General features: G+C 30.0%; 1 protein-coding gene across 1 annotated transcript in view; it reads right to left on the minus strand.

Moving 5' to 3' along the window:
• LOC145326502 (uncharacterized) overlaps positions 1 to 21918 on the minus strand; it is a 109977-nt gene that overhangs the window by 6871 nt on the left and 81188 nt on the right. The window lies entirely within an intron of this gene.

The raw sequence follows: 21918 nt of genomic DNA on the forward strand, positions 1-21918 counted from the left end.
GTTCAACAAAACAGCTGTTAAAAATAGAGGCATGTAAAATATTTAATTTAAGGAAGAGGGTAAAGTTTTTTCCTATGCCCAACCCCTGAGGGGAGAATAACTGAGGTTCCCTAACCTTGCGGGACAACCCAGTACCCAAAATAATCTTACCTCACCTAACCTAAAGAAATTAAATTCAGGCAATACCAAATTAAACCTCTATATCATATACTATTTTATTTTTATGAAAAAGTCGAATGAGGGACTGAATTATTGGGAAGGGGGTATAATAAGATTTGATTAGTGCATTCCTTGTTACAATCTGTCATATGTAATCACTTATCCTTATATGAAAGTAACATGATCTTTTTGTGTGTCTGTACCAATGTATCTCGCTAATCGCTTAACCGATATGGTTCTGTTTTATAGAGTAACTTCCAAAAGCCCTGGGAAGGTTTATAAATATTTAAGGGGTGGGTAAATATAATTTAAAAATATAGCCCCATAGTCCTTTAAAAGTGCCAATAAAGGCCTCTACAATAATGGTTAAGGGGTGGTTGGGGGTATCGTAATTTTAGCCAGCTACAAGTTTAACTTTCTTAGTGGTGTAAGATCCAAGTAATAATAAATCCATTGTCATTGAATTTTCATTTAACAAATTCAATTTAACTAGAAGTCATAACTTCCGATGGATGATATTTAAAATTATTTAAAAAGTTAATTATCAAAAAAATTCATGGAGTATATCAATTAACCTTGGGCTAATGAACCAATTTCATTTGTTAAACGCCTTTGTCATTGCATTTATTAGTAGCGAAGCTTCTCTTTGTTTACAATGTCAGTCAGTCCTTCCACGTCCATCAATAATTTATTTCAGAAAACTATAAGTAAAATGCTGCTATAATAGTGAACCTGTACTTTATCAATGGATCTAATGGATCCATAGAGAAGACAATGGCCGATTAATTGATGTTCATACCAAATGATGATACACAAAACTACCCCTTCTGTAGAACTTAATTAGTGGTTGAAACGTTTGGACACTTAACTAAATAAACCAACCAATCATAATTCAATAAAAGTCCCGAAAGTTGTTAAGCCAACTAATGAGAAAAAGTTATAAAATGACTTTGGGGACTAGTGTAATAAACTCCTCAATGTCCCCCCCCTCTCACTTTCTCTGTTAATTTTAAAATTGTGCTTCGCTATTTATATATATGCTGTCATCCTTGTTGTACTATAACATGCATTTGTCATATAATATGATTAACATAATAAAATTCCTTTAATGCTTTATGACAATCCTTCATTAAAATTAAGAAAAAAATCTTCAAGTTTAAATGTCAGATTTTTTTTCTCATGAATATTTTCAAGATTATATTGTGTCATACGTGGAATCCAGGGCCCGGCAGCCGCTAATAAGCCTCTAATTTAAACCCGATTGTTTATTAATAAATATTCCCCAAAGCATTGTAAATAGTAAATTTGACTATTTTAAGAAATCATAATATGCCTATCTCGATGTGTTAAAGATAGGTACACCTTACGGCAGATAAGTTTATCATTATCATATGTATTTTGTTCAAAAAATGAATTACCAACAATTAACAAATAACAAACTTAGATGCATAAGAAGAGAGAAACTCATAAACTTATTAAATTTCTCATTTATCAAGACTCAGTTTTTTGTCAACTTCATGTTGTAGCATGATAATTATAATGTCCATGAAAATATATAACTTGGTCTTGGAGTGCAATCTTTTCCGGATATTTTTCACATTAATTTTTCAAATCTTAGACTTTGCATCAATCTCTTCATCATAAAACACCCCCCTCTTATTTATTTGCTTATATGTCTTATCGCGGTATGAATCTAAGCAGTTATAATTATTTGCGGAAATGATGCACACCCTTGGTCTTGTTTTCCTTCATCATTCTTCAACTTATGCTCATGCGAAATTACACAAAAATTGTATTAGATGCTGAACTTTTAGACACCTAAAAATATTCCTGGATTTAAAGGATTACTGTGACCACCAGGATGGATGATTTTAGCAAAAGGATTAAATATTATTTTTTTTTCATTATCTTATAAACATATGAACAACTATATGTTCAAAAGTTGGGGAAGGGGTGAAGGGAAAAACGGAAGAAAGTGAACATTTTACGGGGCATTCTTGCGTGTGGGATCCATGATAAACTTTTGTGTTCTTACTATATCAACAGGAGAACATAAATATAATGCATGGAGGATGGGGACATTGAGCTGTAAATTACACTGGTACTCAATGTTTTAAAACCATGCTATCTTATTAGTCGGTTTAAAACTTTGGGTACTTTTATTGACCCTTGATTAGTTGATTCAAAAATAGTAGTGTCCAAACTCTGTAAACAGTAAACAGTAAGTCCTTTGTTACCATGGCAATTTTGGAACAGCATAAAATAATAGATAAAAGCTTCATGATGATCTGTTTATATCAAAACCACATTTATCATGTATCATTGAAGTTTTATGTCAACATAATGCTAAAAAGATCAACAGGGAATATTAGCTAGCATAGCATAGCGTTGCTCCCTTGTGATTCCTTTGTCATTGATGGATCATTTGGGCAATTTCCTTAACATCAATCAGAGAGTCATAGTTGAACTAGAATCATCATGCGAACACACACAACCACACACACATGCTTGCAAGTAATGGCGCATTTCTACCATTATTCATTATTAGCAAAATTCTTGGATAGATAGATATTTTACAACAATTCAACGAGTCTGACCTATTTCAATGATGCTTTCTTAACATTTCGTTAAATTAGTTGCTTCATCTTGTTAATCAAATATCTTCCTGTAAAGACTAATTCCAGTATATATGGTCTGCTATAATTAACTATTCAAGGGCATTCTGCGCAAACCCAAAGTCTTAAAAATTAGTCAAAATAATAAAAGTTGCATCGGCTCTAGCCCAAATTACAAGACAACCAAAACAATGAATTTTAGATTTGTTGTCCTATCTCTATATCCATGGTTATAATTTATTTGTTTATTTTAACTTTTCCTTTCCTATATTTGTATTTGTCTTCAATTTATCCAGACAGAGAAACTAATTTTCATCCAATTACCTTTCCAGTATGAAAATAGAATTACTGCGAGACATAATTTCATTATTTAACAGAAAAACTTACACATTTATTGGATATAACATAGTAACAAGGACAATTATGCCCATGTTGCAAAGCTTTTTGAAGAAAAAGAAGTTAAAATGAAACAAGAACATAGTAATTCCATTCGATCATTATAAGAATTATAACCTATAACCTAATTATCAAAGAACCTAAGGGCATGGTTTGACTACGAAAGAGGCCATTGTAAGAAAACTAACCCAGCAGTATGTAAGACTTTCAGAATAATTTTTAAAATCTGCTATTTCTAAAAAAAATCTTATATGTAGAAATATTAGGACACCTAACACATGTGTGCATGTTTTTTTGCCAATCTAAATTTTCATTTTCTCAATATCAAAACCAAACGGTTCTTGGGTATAGCAGTAAATTCAATATATTACAGTATATGTATGTGTTTTCAGGATCAGCTAAATGATTAAATTTTTTCAACTATATTTAAATTTTGTGCTTTTTTTAGAGTGCCAAGCGAGCACAAATTCTCTACCCTAATTTTTGAAATACAATTATAATTAGATTGGGGGGGGGGGGGCCCGTGGGGGGGGAGGGGTGTAGCTTTTTTTTCATCACCTGTTCAGGCCCATAACCCTGCGGTATCCTAAACCTGCGGGACTACCATCTTGACCCAAATATTACCTAGCCCAATCCACTCTAGGATACAAATTAATACCAGAAAAAAACCTCCTCCCCCAATCTATTTTCAATTTATTACTATGCTCAGCTAGACTCATTGAGGAAATCAACTTTAAATTTATCCTATATCATTCTTCAATATTACTATTTATATACCAAGTAACAAATAAAAGTGGTATAATCCTCTTAGAATTTTTTTTTTCAATATTGAAAATTTTAGTACCACCCCCCGACAGCGAACTATGAACTCTGGCCGCAGCGCTCGGCCCCCTTGCCTGCCTAGCCGCAGCGCTCGGCTCTCTAGCCTAAAACCTAACCTAACCTAAAATAGTTGTTCGTCGGTAGTCGGGGGGGGGGGGTACAAAATTGGATAACGCCATAAAAGTTATGCAGAATGTAATTGGTGGTAAGATTATTCATATTTAGTGCTTTAATATAAACCATCAAAATTTATAATTGGTGCTTTAGTGCTTAGTAAAACAGAAACTCCTGCGTTTTTATGTTAACAAATGTTTCTTGATTAAATAGGGCAAATAAAATAACACTTTATGTCTTTAAGAAATGAACAATCACTTTATTAGACCAAAAGTAACAAAGTAACAATTCGGCAAAAAAGGATAGAAAGAGTACACATTTCGGTTGGAAAAGACAGTTTTTTTTAGGTCAGCTATAATCAGTGGAATTTCATGGGATTCATGAAATTAAGTTTTGATTGGGGAACTCTATTGCACAATAATTTAGTTTATAATAAAAGTTAAGTACATAAAAACAAAAATCTTTGTGTGCTAGTAATAATTCCTTCTAAGGTTGGACGGATTATTATGTCCATTTGTCCATCTAGGGTAATAAGTCTTTTATCAAAAATCAAAAAGCATTTAAATACCTTTTCACGGTGCAGTAAAATTTCCATTATAGCCTTTAATAAAATCTAATTAGCATCCAAATAAAAAGTGTAACTGTTAGGTAATTGTTTCACATTTTTTTTATTATATATTGTAATTTTTTTACAGTGTGAACATTTATAGAGGGTTTACAAAACTATAAATTTATTTAAATACTGCGAATGTCAATGTTTGCTTTTTCTAATATTATAGAATAATGATAATGAGATATGACATATTGATCTGGTTTTAAAGTTGAAAAATTTAAATCTCCCTTTTTGATAAATATAAAGACTTCTTATATGCTTTAAAAAAAACATTTTAAAACTAATGAACTTACATAATATTAGTTTTTGCCAAATTTAAATAGTGTTTTTGGCCAAGAAAAAGGTCATGTTGAAAATCTACAGCAAATGAAAATCCACAATTGATGGCATTTTGGAACATTCTATTGAACACTTACGCAGGAAGGTTGTAATTATAGTTAGAGATATAACCCAAAATAACATGTCTATACCCCAATACAACCCTACAAGGTACAGGGATATGTAATCTCATACAATTTTTAACAAATCAAAAACGTAAATATTAGCTTTGAAATATTGATGGATTAAACTATCAAAAAGAGACATGCCTGAGTATACCTATGTGTAGATTAGATATCTTGAGAGCAGTGGAGTGCAGAATTAAAATGGGTGAATGCACCCCTTTAAAGCACCTGATACATCAAAGGGGGATTTCAAGGTAAAATGTCCAACCCTTTTTGAAATTAAGGTGGATAAAAAAAGGCCTCCTGACAAAACCCCAAGCACTCAACTGCTTCAAAGAGCTTTAAATCAAAGCAGTTTTTCTTTAGATACTACATCTCCATCCCTGCAGTCAGCCCTGCCTTTATTTTACAAGAACCTAATGACATGCGATCAATTTAAGGGCTACACTCTTTATTAAGATAAATATATAGCTCACAGGATAATTTAGGATAAATACATCATTGCACCCTTCAACTCAAAGGAACTTGAATCAATGACACTGCTTTTTGTTCTTGTTAATTTAAGCTCTTGTAAAAAGTTTAACTATATTTGGTTTTGATAGGTAATTAAGTTATTTGTTAAAGAGATTAGTTCTAGATTTAAAGCCCAAAGTAAGTACTTTGTTACAGAAGAATATTTTTTTCTCTCAAATTCAAGAAGCCTTAAACAAGTTTGTCAATTTACAGTGGTTTCTGTTGATTATGTGCAATAAAAAGGCTGATATATCGACAATTGATATCGAAAATCATGACTAACTTATATCTTTTTATACCATGTTGTTTTCAAATTATAATAATCCAATTGTATTAATTTTTAAAAGAAAAATCTGTAAGAAAATAATAAACAGAAATAAATTTAAGATATATTATGTTTTACAGAGTACTTGGTCATCAGGCTTAGGATCATTAGAGAATCATTAAGATTATTTGATTATTGTATAAACATGAATTGACGCAAATCAATGAGAGTGTCTGAAAAGCTATTGTGTCAAATTTTCCCTAGCCGAACTATTCAGATGGTTAGGATGCATTTTAGCAAAAAAATCTTATTATTTCTCTAAAAAATAACAATTTTGTAGTCAATAAAAAATACTGAAAGACTATGAAAACATTACAAGCCATTTTAGAAACATAGACAGACAAACAATGTCTTTTCTAAATGTTTCATTTACGATTTTACATTGCATGAACACTTTATTAAACTGCGAACCAAAAAAATAGGCAAATCCGAATTTTCAGAATGGCGGCTTCATTATTCATTTGGGACGAATTTACTGTAAATATAATATGTACATGCATCTTTTTGTTACAAGTTTCCGCCGTTGATTTTTCATTAATCAGCACTAATGAAGCACAAGATCTCAAAAATAGCATTTTAGGTAAAAACTGGTGAACCAAAAAGATATGCAAATCCAAAACAAATCAATGGAAAAACGATTTTTTTTGCACTTTTCTTCTGTTTTAAAGATTGATTCTAATAAATTAACAATTTTTTAAGGGATTTATGCATTAATTATTATGAAATGTAGTATAAGGTAGAAATTAATGATTTTTTAAAATAAGAAATATTAGTAAAAAAGAAATTCAGCCCCTATCACTTTAGAGGTCAGCTGCTGACCTCCAGTTTAATGGATATAGACTAATTCATGTTAAAGATAAAAATTACCCTGAAAAGTATACAAAAATGCTTTTTAATGTGTTAAAAAAAAAACATTTCAAAATCTTGATTTTGAGGATGATGTTCTTTCAGATGCTCCTATTGGTGATGATGGTGAGCCAAATGTTATCTAAGTACATGCCCATTACAACAACTTGTCTATCAACCTATGTATAATTTTTTGTAGTCATAGCAATCTCCAATGGAGCCTGATGACAAGAAATATAAACATCTTCTAAAAACGACAGTATTTACCTTATGCATAGGAGTAATTAAAATTGCAATTTTTTTCTTTTTTAATACTGCTCGGCTGGAGGCTGCTATGAATACAAAAATTGGACCATAGTTCAATATATAAGTTGTCATCATGGTCATGCACTTTGATAACATTTGGCTCACCATCACTACCCATAGGAGCATCTTAAAGGCCATCATCCCTTAAATCAAGATTTTAAAATGGATTTTTTTTAACACATTAAAAATCATTTTTGTATACTTTTGGGAGTAATTATTATTTTTAATATGTACTTAGCTTCATCCATAAGACTGGAGGTCAGCAACTGTCCTCTAAAGTGATAGGGGTCGAATTTCTTTTTTTCTAAAATTTCTTATTTTAAAAAATCATTAATTTCTACCTTATACTACATTTTATAATAATTAATGCATAAATCCCTTAAAAATTGTTAATTTCTCAGAATCAATCTTTAAAACAGGAGAAAAGTGCAAAAAAATCATTTTTGCATTGATTTGTTTTGGATTTGCATATCTTTTTGGTTCACCAGTTTTTACCCAAAATGCTGTTTTTGAGATCTTGTGCTTCATTGGTGCTGATTAATAAAAAATTAACGGTGGAAACTTGTAACCAAAAGATGCATCTACATCTTATATTTACAGTAAAATCATCCTAAATGAATATTAAAGCTGCTATTCTGCAAATTCAGATTTGCCTATTTTTTTGGTTCGCAGTTTATATTTTCATATGGTCTAAGAATTTTGAACAGAGAAAATAAACAGAATGAGGGAAACAGAAGGAAAAAAAGAGAGAGAGAAAGAGAAAGAGACGGAGAGAATCCGGGAAAGTTTATTCTTAATTTTGACAATAGATAGTTAAGGTACTTTTGGAATTTGCTACCAGCAAAATATTAATAATGGTCTCCTTTTCCATTTCAAGACATTAAAAAAATGTTTTTTATAGTTAATATGCTTTAACTTGACTTTTAAGCACATCATTTTTAAATTACTTAGTTAAATTATTAATATGCCATTATCACTCAAATATTATTAGTTTATATTGTTGTGTTTTTTTTATGCAAATTGTCCTTTAAATCCATAAACATTTAAAGAGAGCCGTTTTTAGCAGAAAACTCTCTACTTTAAACATTAGATCTCTCTAATCCACCATATTCAACCAAATTCTAATATTCAGTTAAATACTTTTACTTTTTCCCAGACCTATAACAAAAAATACACAGAAAAAAGTTAATTGGTCTTATGTGTGCTAGGTTTTTTGGTCTTTAAATTGTGCAAATGTTGGTTTTGCTTTTTAAAAAACGTTTATTATATGTATTTTATTTAATATAGATCCTCATTTAATTTTTATGATCACTCACTTTTTATTGATTAATAGATAGTAAGCTTCTGGTAGGTTCTTAAAGAACTTACATCCCAACTAATGAAGTCAACCAACCCTTCAATAGGAAGATCTTTCTCTAAAAGTCTTAACTATGAATTACACCTACTCGTAATTGTAATGTCGCGCATCTGGCATAGCAACATTAGGTTCCACTTTTCATGTCTTTAACCATGAAACTATTTTGGGTGGAGATTAGAACCCATCACATAGACGAAAATAAAACAGATACGATAAATGTTACGCTTAGACTCAGGTTATCATAAATTGAATTGATTAATGTGAACCTCATGGAATTACAAATAATTACAGAGTAACTGAGCGTTTTATATAATGTTACAGAATATTAAAAATCTGAAAAAATTTCTTTTTATGTAGTATATATGTTAAATGAACAGTATCATTGCTAATTACAAAAGTATAGCAGTAGACATGTTTTAATTACAACACAACAACAAAAAACTGTAATTAATAACTTTTGTCTAAGAAATGAGTAGGAGGGAAATGTACACAATTATTACAATTTAAAACTTAAAGAGATTAAAAGGTAGTGCTACGAAATGTCTATTTAAACAAAATCTTCCCAAATTGTAAACAAAAATCAAAGATCCAATAATTAAAGGAACAAGTGTTTTATCACTATCTATAAGTAAATGTTACTCATACTTGTTATTACCTGGTTACCTATCAACATAATTGTCCTTGATAATAATAAGATCAGTTACTTGATCAAAAATAATATTTGATAGAATAAAACTTAAATCACTTCTGATTCTAAAAACCAAAACTGCTAAATCTATTCAGACTTACACAGAAGTGTTCTCTAAATATAGCTAACACTTTAAAGAGTAGAGATGATACAGATTAAAAAAATTTACTTAATATTTTAACATTTTATTATTTTAATCATGCTTTTAAAAATCTTATTTTTAAAGATATTAACACTATATCTTTTATAACAATAGAGAAAATTTTCTAAACAATAACAGCAAAAAGTTCTAAATATTTTTTTACAGGTTTGCTGAAAGACTCTCAGACATAAACGCACTGTTAGCAAACGCAAAAAGTTCCGAACCTGACATACTTTTTGATTGATACCTATACTACTCCGGGGCTTGATTATCAGAAAAATTTAATAGCTAATCGAATGTGGGAGGGTGGTTGTTGAATACACTATATCATATCAGGAAGGAAGGGGACATCGGTTTTTACAGGTAACCAAAGCTATATAACAACGTTATTAATTTCGTTGCTCAAAAACTTTCTATGGATGCTTTCTATCAAATTTTGTTGGTTTTTGTTGGTTTAGTAGTCATTGGGGATATATACTAATTGTCTATTGTCTTGTCTTTAAGTCCCTGACAAGGCAAGAATTTTGAAATTTTAATACTATGTCCTGATACAAAATTATCCATCTTTTGAGTTTAAATGACGTTATGTCGATAATACGTCAGCATTGGTTATGTTGGCATGTATTTAGTAGACATTTTAGCTTTTATTGACATTTTTGTTAAACCTTGACAAATGAAAGCTTTATACAAAAAAGGATCTAACATATCCTTTGCATGGCGAAAAAGTTAAAATATCATCTTAACTCAAACTGAAGTGATTTTTATAAAATTATAAAAATTATTTCTTCACCCTATAAAAAGTAAAAAATATATCCTATTTGTACTTAGTTTTTAAAAAACACTTCGTGTTTAGGCATTTATGAATTTAGTGGTATCGCTTGCCAAGTTATTACCTTGTAAACACTACAATGTTTTGAAAAAAAAAACAAAGATGGCATCGCTGTTTATACATTACCGTAAAAATTAAATGTGACATAATCATAAAAATACCTGAAATAGAAAAAAAAATATTATTTAAGTTTTAAAAAGTCTATGCAATATTTAAAATTTCGCTTTATGGTGTATAAACTGCATAATTAATCACAGTAATTGGGCTAATCTATAGCCTTTTAATTTGATGCTGTTGTTAGACTCGAACCTTAAACCCCATTGACTGTACACAGGTACAAATATTGAATATTCTTTGTCTAAATGTACGGACACTGATTGTATATCTGTTGTTCCTAAATGTACCTAAACATAGGAAGAAAAGATTCTTTACAATAACCAGGGATTCTAAGGGATATGTAAATTGGATACAAATTAATGTACGCTCAAACTTTTGATAACAACATTAAACCTTTTGTAGATTAAATTTATTGGTTAAAAGTATGGCCACTGCTAATTCGTAACAACCAAGAGAGATAGAGTAAAAATTGCCTAAACTTTTACAACAACAAAAACTTTGGATACCAATATGATTTACAGTCCAATTTTCCCTTTCTCCCTGACAATAACCCATATCACATATGTCGTGAAGATTAGTTAAAGATTAGGCTTTTTCATGTTCCCATGTGTATGTACCCATTCATTTGACATTCAGATTATTTATTCATTTTTTATGAATGTTTTTGCAAGTATAGACTATGCCTCTCTTAAAATAAGCACTGAGCACTACCCCATCCCCCATTTAAACAAATTGATAATAAAAGAGAATTGGATTAAGGCAAGGTATAGGCATAGAAAAAAAATAACACCCTTATTTTCAATATATTTCAAAAATAAGCTCTTTAAATTACCCTTAGTAAGAAGTGATAAAACCAAAGATTGTCTTTTACATAACATATAAATACAGCAACTTCAAATCAAGGATATAAAACTATATGAATGACCATTAGCCAAATAAATTATAGAGTTGCTACTCTGCCAAAAAAACTTCTACCATAAAAATGACCTTTCCTATAAATTAAACCATTCAATTTTAAAAACTCTGGGACAGGGATAGAGCACCAAATTTTCACATGCTGGTCAAATTGTGATCTGTGAAACGGTTTAGTCCTATTTAGGTTTGTTTTATTATGAAAGAAAAATAAATAAAAATTGTGGAAAATATAGCAATGTTTGTGACAGTTGTCATAATTTGTGGAAAAGGCAAAAAGTTTTTTTTATCAGGTGCAATATTCCTGTCCAAGTTATGGAAATCCTTGGCCAATATTTTGTATCATTAATTTTATATATATAAGGGATAATTTGTTTGGGCACAGAAAAAGGGTTTAATTGATAAATCATGATAAACTTGCAATAATTTTCTTATTAGAAATTATAAGGATGCTTAGCCAATTTAAAAGAAATTGAAGTTTTAAAATGAAACACGAATAGGATATTACGCTGAAAGTTCTCACTTTGCCTATATTTATATAAATATTTAAACTTAATAGGACGGTTACATCACGATGTCTGTTATGGTGCTCATTAAATTTATAAACGAAAAATTTTAGTTAAACCTAAAAGACAATCAATCCTTTGATTTGTTCAACTTTATCCAGAAGTCCTAACTCTGAATGGTAATAAATTTTACCTGTTTATGAACTGAGGCATTTCTTAAACTCTTAATATTTAAACTTTTTGCCTGACACAACAGAATTTAGTTTTAAAACTAAAAAATTGTTCTCAGTTCTCGAATCTTTTTTTATTTTATAACTCAGAAGAAAAAAACTTTAAAGAATGAAATGAATAAAATGCGAAATGAGTAGTTTTATGCATGAAAAAGCTGATTTTATAAAAAGGTAGACGGACAAACAAACAGACAGATGGACATACAAGACAATCTCTACATAGAATTCTATTTGCATACATCTTCATTTTAGATAGTATATAATGTTGTACCAACAAAATGAATTTGGATTTTAATATCCATAATAAAAGGCAGAAAAAAAAACACATTTTGGCCTTAAAAAAATGTAATCATACTTCTTTTAAGTATTGAATAATAATAAACAAATGTTTTTACCAATTCAAATAAAAATGTAGCTACAATACTAAAAATGTATATACCCCATAATAAGATTTTTTGTATAATTTTCTCTCTCTGTTGGACATTGTATATGATGACAAGATAAAATTATACTTGGAGTACTCAAACAGGGGGTTTCTACGTTGTATCATACAAATTTTTGCTTCATTTATTTGTCTACACTCCCCTACTGCATACCACTGAATGTAATTATTCTTCTATTAATAATTAATTTTTGTTATTTTATCTACTCCATTCCCCTCAAAAAATATTTTTTTGGGTTTGTAAAACCTGAACACCCTCTTGAAAAAGGGTGTAGCTGAACACCCTGGAATAAACTAACTTTCTACAAACACTTTTCATAACCTTTTCGGGACAAGGCTAAGTAAAGTGGATTCTCTTTTTACACCATCTTATGGTATGTAAAACCAATGAATTGAATATCTAAAAAAATATATAAAATGTTAAATATTTACTTAAGGGTTTTATTCGTTTTATCACATTATCTCATTAACTGGCTGCAGCGCACCAAGGAAAATGGCCTAAAACCACCCACAGTAATGGTAATTTTCCAAAATAAAACACAACTATATCATTTAAGACAAATCAAAGATCCTTTAATCAAAAAGATACTTACAAAATAAAAAAAAATAACTTTTTTTAACTAAAGTATAATTAGACCCTATATTTATATAGTAGCCGCGCTGCTTAAAAGCAATGGCGTGCAGAGTGTGCTAAGGTGTTGCAAGAAGCACCCCCCCCGTTACAATTTTTAACAACCCCCATAAACAAAAATCGAGAGGGGTGTAGACACTTTACAAAAGCAGCGTGGAGTAGTGAAGGGATGGATTTAATTTTGCTAGGGGTGTAGATATACACCCATATACCCTCCCCCCTTCTGCACGCCTCTGACTAAAAGGATAACAATTTTCCTGTAAAAAAACTTTGTATTATTATTTTCTCTCTGGCCAAAACTTAGGATTAATGACAGCTGAAACTAATCCAAGAGGCGAGAGCCAAAATCTTAACATTTTCAAAGAAATATGGTTTGATGAAATACATAAATCTTAAAAAGAAATGGTCTAATTTTATCTATACTAATTTATCTTAATATTTTTTATTGAGTAACAAACAAGTAAAATCAGTTTAACCCTGTTTTTAAAACTCACACGATTAAAAACGTATATCATTATTTGTTATTTACTTTAGGATATTTTTACCAAACTTATATATCAGATTATCTCTTACATATTAGTGTTTTCAATATTTAAAATATATTTAAAATGATATTAATATATTTAGGTGATGATAAATTATGAAATAAAGATAAACTAATACAAAATATGGAGAATTTTTCAACAATTATCAATATTATATCCATTGTTTTATAAAACAATTACATGTACTGTAAATTGCAATTTAAAATGAATGCATTTCTTCCCAATTATCATTAGAACGAAAAAAAATTTATATACGATTTAAATTTTTACTAGGTTTTTTAAAGTCAACGAAATTTTTTTCTCATAAATCATTATATAGCTAGCTATAAATTATAATTTTAGTGCAAGCATCTTAAAATTCAACCCGATAATGAGAAATTAAATTTAAAAAGCGTCAAAATCATTCAAATGATGTAAAAACATCACCTTTCCAAATATTCGACAAAGCCCTAGCTTTTTGGTTAAGAACGACTTGGAATGGGTTAATTAAATTTGAAAACCAGTGCGTGACGCTCTTTTTTTCTTCACAAAATACTGTAAACCAGTTGGGAATTTGAATAGGCTACAGTTCAATTATGCGGCTCTATCTAATGGGATCTTTTATATTTCTAAACAAATGATTTACAATAAAAAAAACTTTAGAAGAAAGACTTTATTTTTGAACCCTCTCCCGATGCTAACTAAGAAATCATGAAAAAAAGAAAAGCTAACCAAAATACATAATTTCTTTTCAATAATGGGTAAAAACTATACAGAGGTGGATGATTCAAAAACATTTTGACTCACTGCCTCATAAAAATTAGTGAGGCTCGCTAAAATTTTTTTGTGAAAAATCCTCCAAAATCGCATTCAAAATCCACAAAATTTAAACAAAATCTTATATTAATAAACCTTTTATGTTTTTATTTAATTTTTGTAGATTTTTTTATGCGATTTTGGAGGATTTTTCACAAACATTTTTAGCGAGCCTCACTAATTTTAGTGAGGCAGTAACCCAAAAAGTTTTTTAAGAATCCACCTCAGATAAAAATTTTTGAGCGCATAATTTAGAATCTAAAATTTCACAAAAGTAAACTGTAGTCTATCTAAGCTCCAACCCTGAGTGAGGGGTAAAGGAAGAAAATAGGAGGAAGGGGTAATAGGCTGATTGCATAAGAAAGTGACATAGTAAGGCAGGTAGTGTCTATAAAACAGCACAAAATTTTGAATACTTTTTTATACATAAAAAGTAACATTCCTTAAATGATTATGACCAGCAATAAAACTATGCTAAGCGATGTTATAGATCTTTTATGGCATTTTTGGCAAGCTTTTACTTTTTATGGTTCTTTGTTGGAACACTTAATGCATGCATTTTAGTATCACGTACAATAGGGCACAACCAAGCTATCTTTGGTTTAAGGGATTGTTGATGCAATAGTATTACAAAAGAATAATAGCCTTGGATAACTTGAGGTATACTGTTATTGTAAAGATTGACATACACTATAGAAATGGCCGAGATAGGCAAATATAGGTGAAAACTAGGGAATACGACTATTTTAACATACTTTTACTTTCATTCAGTTGACGAGGACTTTTTTTTTTGGGTGCGTAGCATCTCTATAATTGCCCTAGGAGTTCATCAAAGCCCCTACTTTCTCCTCTAATTAATTAAGTTGTAAGAAAACCATTTCAAAATAATCATGCAATAGGGAGGTGTAGGGGGTGTCAACAACTCCCTTAAAATCTAGGTTTCACATCCCCCGTATGAATTGCTGTGCACGCCACTGGTTAGCAAAATCAAATTCTACAATATTTATTTATAACATATTTTATATAAAATTTCTATTCTTCTGGTATTCAACGACAAAAATTAAAAATATGGTCTTTATGGAAAAAGCATTAGAAATTGTAGGATATTTGAGTTGTTATTTGGTCATGTGCAGGGAGGAAGGGGACATTGGGCTGTTTATTACACTAGTCCCAAAAGCTTTATTATAACGTTTTCTCATTAGTTTTCTTAACAGCTTTAGGGTCTTTGATTGTTTGGTTCATTAAGTTGAGTGTCCAAATGTTTCACCCACTAATTGTAATCCACAGAAGGAATAATTTTGTGGATCATCAATTTTTTTGCATTGTCTCATCCCTTTAGCTCCTTGGGTCTTATGTGTTATTTAAAATTTCTTTTTATATCTTGATATGTTGACATATTTTTTCTATTTTTGTGTGAGTCTATTGTTTTCAAAATTACACAATATACCAGCGATACAAGGATAGGTCAATGATGACCAATATGTCAAAAATGGCATTCTGCATGATTTATATAAAAAAGAAGCATTAAATATAAAGGTTGTAGATGACATATTATAGGCAAACTAATATTTAAAAGCCTGTCTAGGTTGACTTAATACTTTACATATAAATGTTAATAGCTGACATACTTTCGCAATGGCGTTATCGACTAAATGGCGTTAGATAAAGTGATCAAACCTGACATAATATCTACTTTAAAATATTCTGGTCTTATTCTATTACTACAAACTTATGTTGATATGAAAATTAATAAAATTTTTGATTGGAATTTTACATACATGATATACAATTAAATCAAGGATAAGTAAAATAGCTGATTCTTCTCCATTATCCTATCCCTTCAGCCCTGAAAATATATAGTCTTACTAATGAATAGCACTCTCGCTAGTTCTATACACAATGCAGTCTTCTTGATGTAACAATTTCTGTTAAAGTTAATTCGGACGATGAGATCTTGATAAAAATTTTTATTTTATTGGCAATTATGGTTTTATTTTGAATCTGTATCTTTTTCATTAAACTAGCGGCTGAGCCCCTAGAAGCCTCTAGGGTGGAATGGGGAATTTTAGTTTAAAAAAAGATAAGTTTGGTTGGAGGTCATTTTTTTGTGGGGAAGATTTCTCTTGAGAGGATGGTGGTCCCTCCACAAATTTAGTTTTAAAAACCTTCCCTGGGCCTACTACACTGTTAAAGAGAACCAAATCGGTTCAGCGGTTACTGAGATCCTTAGGTACAGACATACACAGACCCTGTTTTTTTTTTTATATAAGGATAAAAAGATTTCTTGATTATAGCAAAGGTTCCTTCATAGGGTTGGACCGATTAAAAAAAGTTTTTAATGAATCCTTCATCACTAGACAACATAACACACATTTTTCACACTTTAAAAATATCTCCCTTCCTTTTAATCTGTCTAGAAAGACAAACAAAAATAAAGAAAAATCTCTTCTGGAAATAAATTGATTCTGTAAAAACTTTTATTTCTTTGTGGAAGGAATAAAACATTTGTTACAAACCGGGATATTTCATCTGATAAAAACAAAGTTTTTCAAGCTAAATAATCATGATCCTTTTGAAGAGGTTGAAAATGTTGCTATCGCCCTATCTCTCTAACTGAAGATTTGACTGACAGAAAATTATTTCATTAAAAATATCCCTTTCTGTATTTATTTGCTTTTAAAGTGTGCGTTTACTTCTACTTAGTGTTTCGCTATTATACAAAATCCTATTATATAAAATAGTAAGGTTTCTGTTTTATTTAAAGCATAAGATTTTATTAATTACTTAACCAAAAGTTCTCCATATTAGCAAAGTTCAACGTTCCTGGATTGTTTATGGTAATTTCAGTTTAAGATTTATTCATTGAAATATTTTCAGGCCTTTTTTTGCCCCCTCTCTATCACTATTACACTAGAAGAGGCTCATTTAAAGAGGGACTTATCCTTATAACAAAGTAACAGGATGTTTGTGTGTCTGTGTGTTTGTGTGTTTGTATGTTTGTACCGAAGGATCTCGCTAACCGCTGAACCGATCGGGTTCTCCTTAACAAGGTAGCTTCTCATAAGTCCCGGGAAGGTTTATAACTATTTTCTTGGGGGGTGGAACACCCCCAACCCCCCCCCCCCAAAAAAAAAAAAATGAAAAATCAGCCCCCCAAAAAATTTTTTTTTAAAATTTTTTTAACTAAAATTAAAAATGAGGGGGGGTAGCACCCCTCCAAAAAAAAAAATTGGCACCCCCCAAAATTTTTTTTTACATTTTCTTTTAAAATCTAAAATAAGAAATTTAATTATTAAATTCGACTCTCTCCTCAAGTGCCCCTAGAGGCCTCTAGGGGCGTAGCTGCTAGTAAATAATAAATTATTACTTGGATCTTACACCAGATTATCATGTATTCTAATAAAGCAAAAAGATCCACAAATCCACCCCCATTATTAAATCCCCTCCCGTCGTACTGGATGAACTTACTAACCAATATGTGATATCCAAGTTCGGAACCTAAATTGACGACACTTTTGTCCCTGTCATAATATCCACGTATATTCTAAGTCCATTAATTCAGATTATTTTAAAATATGATACATGTGCAGAAATTAATGCACAACATTGTAAAACATTTGGTTCAGAATGACGACACAATGGATATATTATTACTTGGATCTTACACCAGATTATCATGTAATAAAATAAAAATTGTAACTGGCTAGAACAACTACTCCCCCCAATCCATCCCCTCCTCTCCTACTAGATGAACGAACTGACTAATAAATGAGTTCCATGTAAGCAAGCTAAATTGACGACAATTTTTTTCCTGTCATAATATCGACGTACATTCTACATCCATTTTACAGAATGACGACACAGACAAATTTACAAACACTTAGATTGAATTTATATTAAACCCATAAATCTGTTTGCACAAGCGTAGCTGCTCCATAATTTGAATCAAAATGCTAGATTAAGTTAATTATTTTTCTATTCTATACTTTGTCAAAAGCATTTACATAATTTTTTCTGTCTTATAAAGAAAAAAAACTAATGTCGTTTGAAAATTTGTGGTAGGTAAATAGATAGAAAGATCAGTAGCTTAGCTAGGATAGCTAGCCATCTAGATAGCCGGTATCACTTTATTAGAGTAAATACAAATCTTTTGCAACATCCAAGTGAATATATAAAGATTTTGGTAACTAAAACACAAAATAAAGAATAACAGTCGGTATACGATGTACAGAGTATAATATTGTATATAAATAGCGCAGTAATAATAAGTTAATAAATTTAAGAGTAATCTATGATGACTATAAATATAGCTAATTCCTTAACTTAATATTTTGCTGTTTTTATATAAAAATGTGTAAGAAGTGAAATGATTTAGCATGTGAACTATTGATGGGAAAGGAATGCTTTGGTAGATTAAATATATTGTCTTAGGCTAATTGAATATTCTTAAACATCACCTTCTCACCACACAAAATGTACTTAAACTTGTATTTATAAAGTAAAGAAAAAAAAAATCTTTATATTTAGGTTTTAAATGAAATTTTATTAATTGTTGGATATTTGCATGTTATTTTATTTACACAAACTGTTTTACTACTGTATAAGCTCAATATTACTGTCTATAATACAAAGTAGAACAATGTTTGTCTGTCCGTCTGTCGATTCGCCCTTCTGCCTGTCCCCACCGGACCCCTCCATATATTTTTGGGATAGGAGAGTCTCAATTATATTTAGGTGCGAAGGCACTAATATCTTTTTTAAACAGTGTGTATAATTATATAGTAATAGTAATAAGTCCTAATGGTGGTCATATTGTTGATTAATTTTAAAGTATTTATAGTCGACATAAACCATTGCGATTTTTTATCAACACAATACCTTCAATATTCTTTAGAAGGACTTTTGGTTATATGTTTATATCATGTATTCCATGGCCGTATATTGTCAATAAGAAAAAAGACTTGGTATATGAATTAAGTGAATTAAGTGATATATTCCTAAGATAAATGTTGAAACTAACTGTTAAACAGTAAAAAGAAAAGTATTGACAGTAAATTAAAAATCCATCAATGAATGCCGCGACATAAGTCATAAACTTTGTAAGAAAAAGTCTTGGCTTGTCACAAAAATGCTTTTTCTAATCACATCAACGGTATGAACCCAGGGATTGATGATCTTTAAAAAAAAGTAACACGATGTCTCTATACCTGTTTGTAGCCTAAATACTCCCTAACCGCTGAACCGATCATTAACAGTGAAGCTTCATATAGGTTAATGGAAGGTTTATAACTATTTTAGGGGAGAGTAAATAAACCCTCCCAAGAGAAATCGCCCCTGGACCCCCCCCCCCCCAACTTTCTTTTTAAAACTTAAATGGAAATTGGAAGGTCGAGTAACCCTTGTACCTTTTCTTATGTGACCCTATAGGCCTGCAGGAGTGTAGCTTCTAGATATCCACAAACCCCAAATTAAAATCTTTGGAAAAATAAGTAAATGATTGAGTAGGAAAGAAAGTGTCACTTTTTTATTACTTTAAGATTGAATTTATCTTAAAATGATCTATCCCCGTATCCGTGATTTCAACCGGACATTTTTCACCTCCATTCCAAAAAAATCTTGGGATACTGTCATAGGTAAATATGATAAATTAATCTTTTCCAATTAAAAATCATGCTATTGAGTAATAAGCTGATGAAACAAACAAGAATATATTTTAAAGAGGGACCATTCAATCGTCTGACCCTTTATCTCTGTGTTCTTTTATTGCAATCAGTATTTTCTTTCAGTGTCTCTATCTGCATAGGCTATATCCATACACAACTGTGAAAATTACATACCTGTAAGAAATAACATTAATTAAAATTTGATTAATATGAAAGAAACACATTGAGAATTGACAATTTAAGTAAACCTAAGACCTACATACTTTTATTCTATTAAAAAATGTGTAGATTTTGATTGATACACCAAGAAATATTTGATAATATAACAAAATATCACGCCTTTACAATATAACATTAAACATGGCACCTCTTTCATTGTAATACCTTTGTTTTTAAGTCCTTTCTCCAGTCATAATATGTTACAAAAAAAGCACCACTTAAACAAGTCTCATTAACAAAAATTAGCATACATGTAAGTTGAAGTTTTATCTTAAAAGTTTGCTAGATTATATGCTAACCCAATACATAAATGATGAAGTATGAATAAGGAACGGTACCCCTTTTTCATAAGGCCATACTATCTTAAGAGTTTGATAAATAACAAAAAAAATGTAACTTAATTGCTGTTGAAAATGAATAAATTATAAGTAAAACTAAATAATTATCACTTTTACTTTCAGACTAAGTCTAATTCATGTTTAATATCACTTAAATTAACAATAGGTATTATTTTAATTCATCCAAAAAAAATAACACCTCAATAAAAGTATTATTTCTTTCATAATTAGTAATTAGCTACATATTGAAAATGAGTGAAAGTTACATTGCAATGACACCCCTCTAGCTACGGTAAGACCAAGCTCACTTTGGGTGCCAAGTCTCTGTTCTCTTCTCTGCTTTGGAAATAAAAAAAGATATAACTGCTAGATGATAACAGCTATAGATAATATAGATGTTGCTATTTTTTTGTGTTCCTTCAATTAAGATTAAATATTAGCCTTTAAAGTTTAGTCTTAATAATTCCCATGACATTTTACAGGTCCTAGCTTTACTCAGCAATGTAAAGCCGAAACCGAAAAGTTTTAGGTTTGGCCCTGGAATAAGGAGCCGGAGCCTTCTCCTTCCAAAAAATTTCAACTACTCAATCACATTCATATACTAGTTATTTGACAGTCTTGTTTTATAGGTGGTTTTATAAAAACATATACCTTTTTTCACAAGTATACAACTCTTTATCAGATAAGACAACACATAACAAAGCAAAATATCATTATTTTCGTTTTTAAAAACATTTTAATTTTTCGTTAATGTCTTCTATTTTTCTTAATAGTAGGAGACGCCCAACATTTTATGAATATAGATTTTGAAGAAGAAAAAATATGTTTGATTAAATAGAACTTAAAAAATAAAATATACTTAATCGATATTTTTATAGAGTTAGAATTCCTTATTTTACTATAACATAATGTAGTTGGATGCCCGTTTGTCTGTCTAATGCAAAATTATATCGGTCATCCGTGATGGTTTTAGGCTATTTCTAAACATAACTTTTCCCAAATCTTCAGTCATATGGCATCCAGGGGCTACTGGCAAAGCTTATAGTATATTTTATAAGGATCAAAGACATATGTTAAATACTTTAAATTCTGAAACCCTTTTTCAATTAGTCAAGCACATGTAGATTTATACTGTAAAAAATGTATTCATTATCAAAACAATCTATATTAAATTTTAAAGTATATTTTAAAAGATTTTAAAATTTAAAGCATAACTTAAAACGAAAAGTTATAGGTAAATTAAGAATTTTTATATTTCATTTTATTTTATATTTCATTCTATAAATTTTTTTTACAGTTTACATAACTACATATGTATGTCTTGCTTTTATCGGAAGTAACTCCCTTCGAAG

Source organism: Acartia tonsa, chromosome 1 (genome assembly GCF_053477335.1).
Source record: "Acartia tonsa isolate MP-2025a chromosome 1, ASM5347733v1, whole genome shotgun sequence".
Taxonomy (NCBI): domain Eukaryota; kingdom Metazoa; phylum Arthropoda; class Copepoda; order Calanoida; family Acartiidae; genus Acartia; species Acartia tonsa.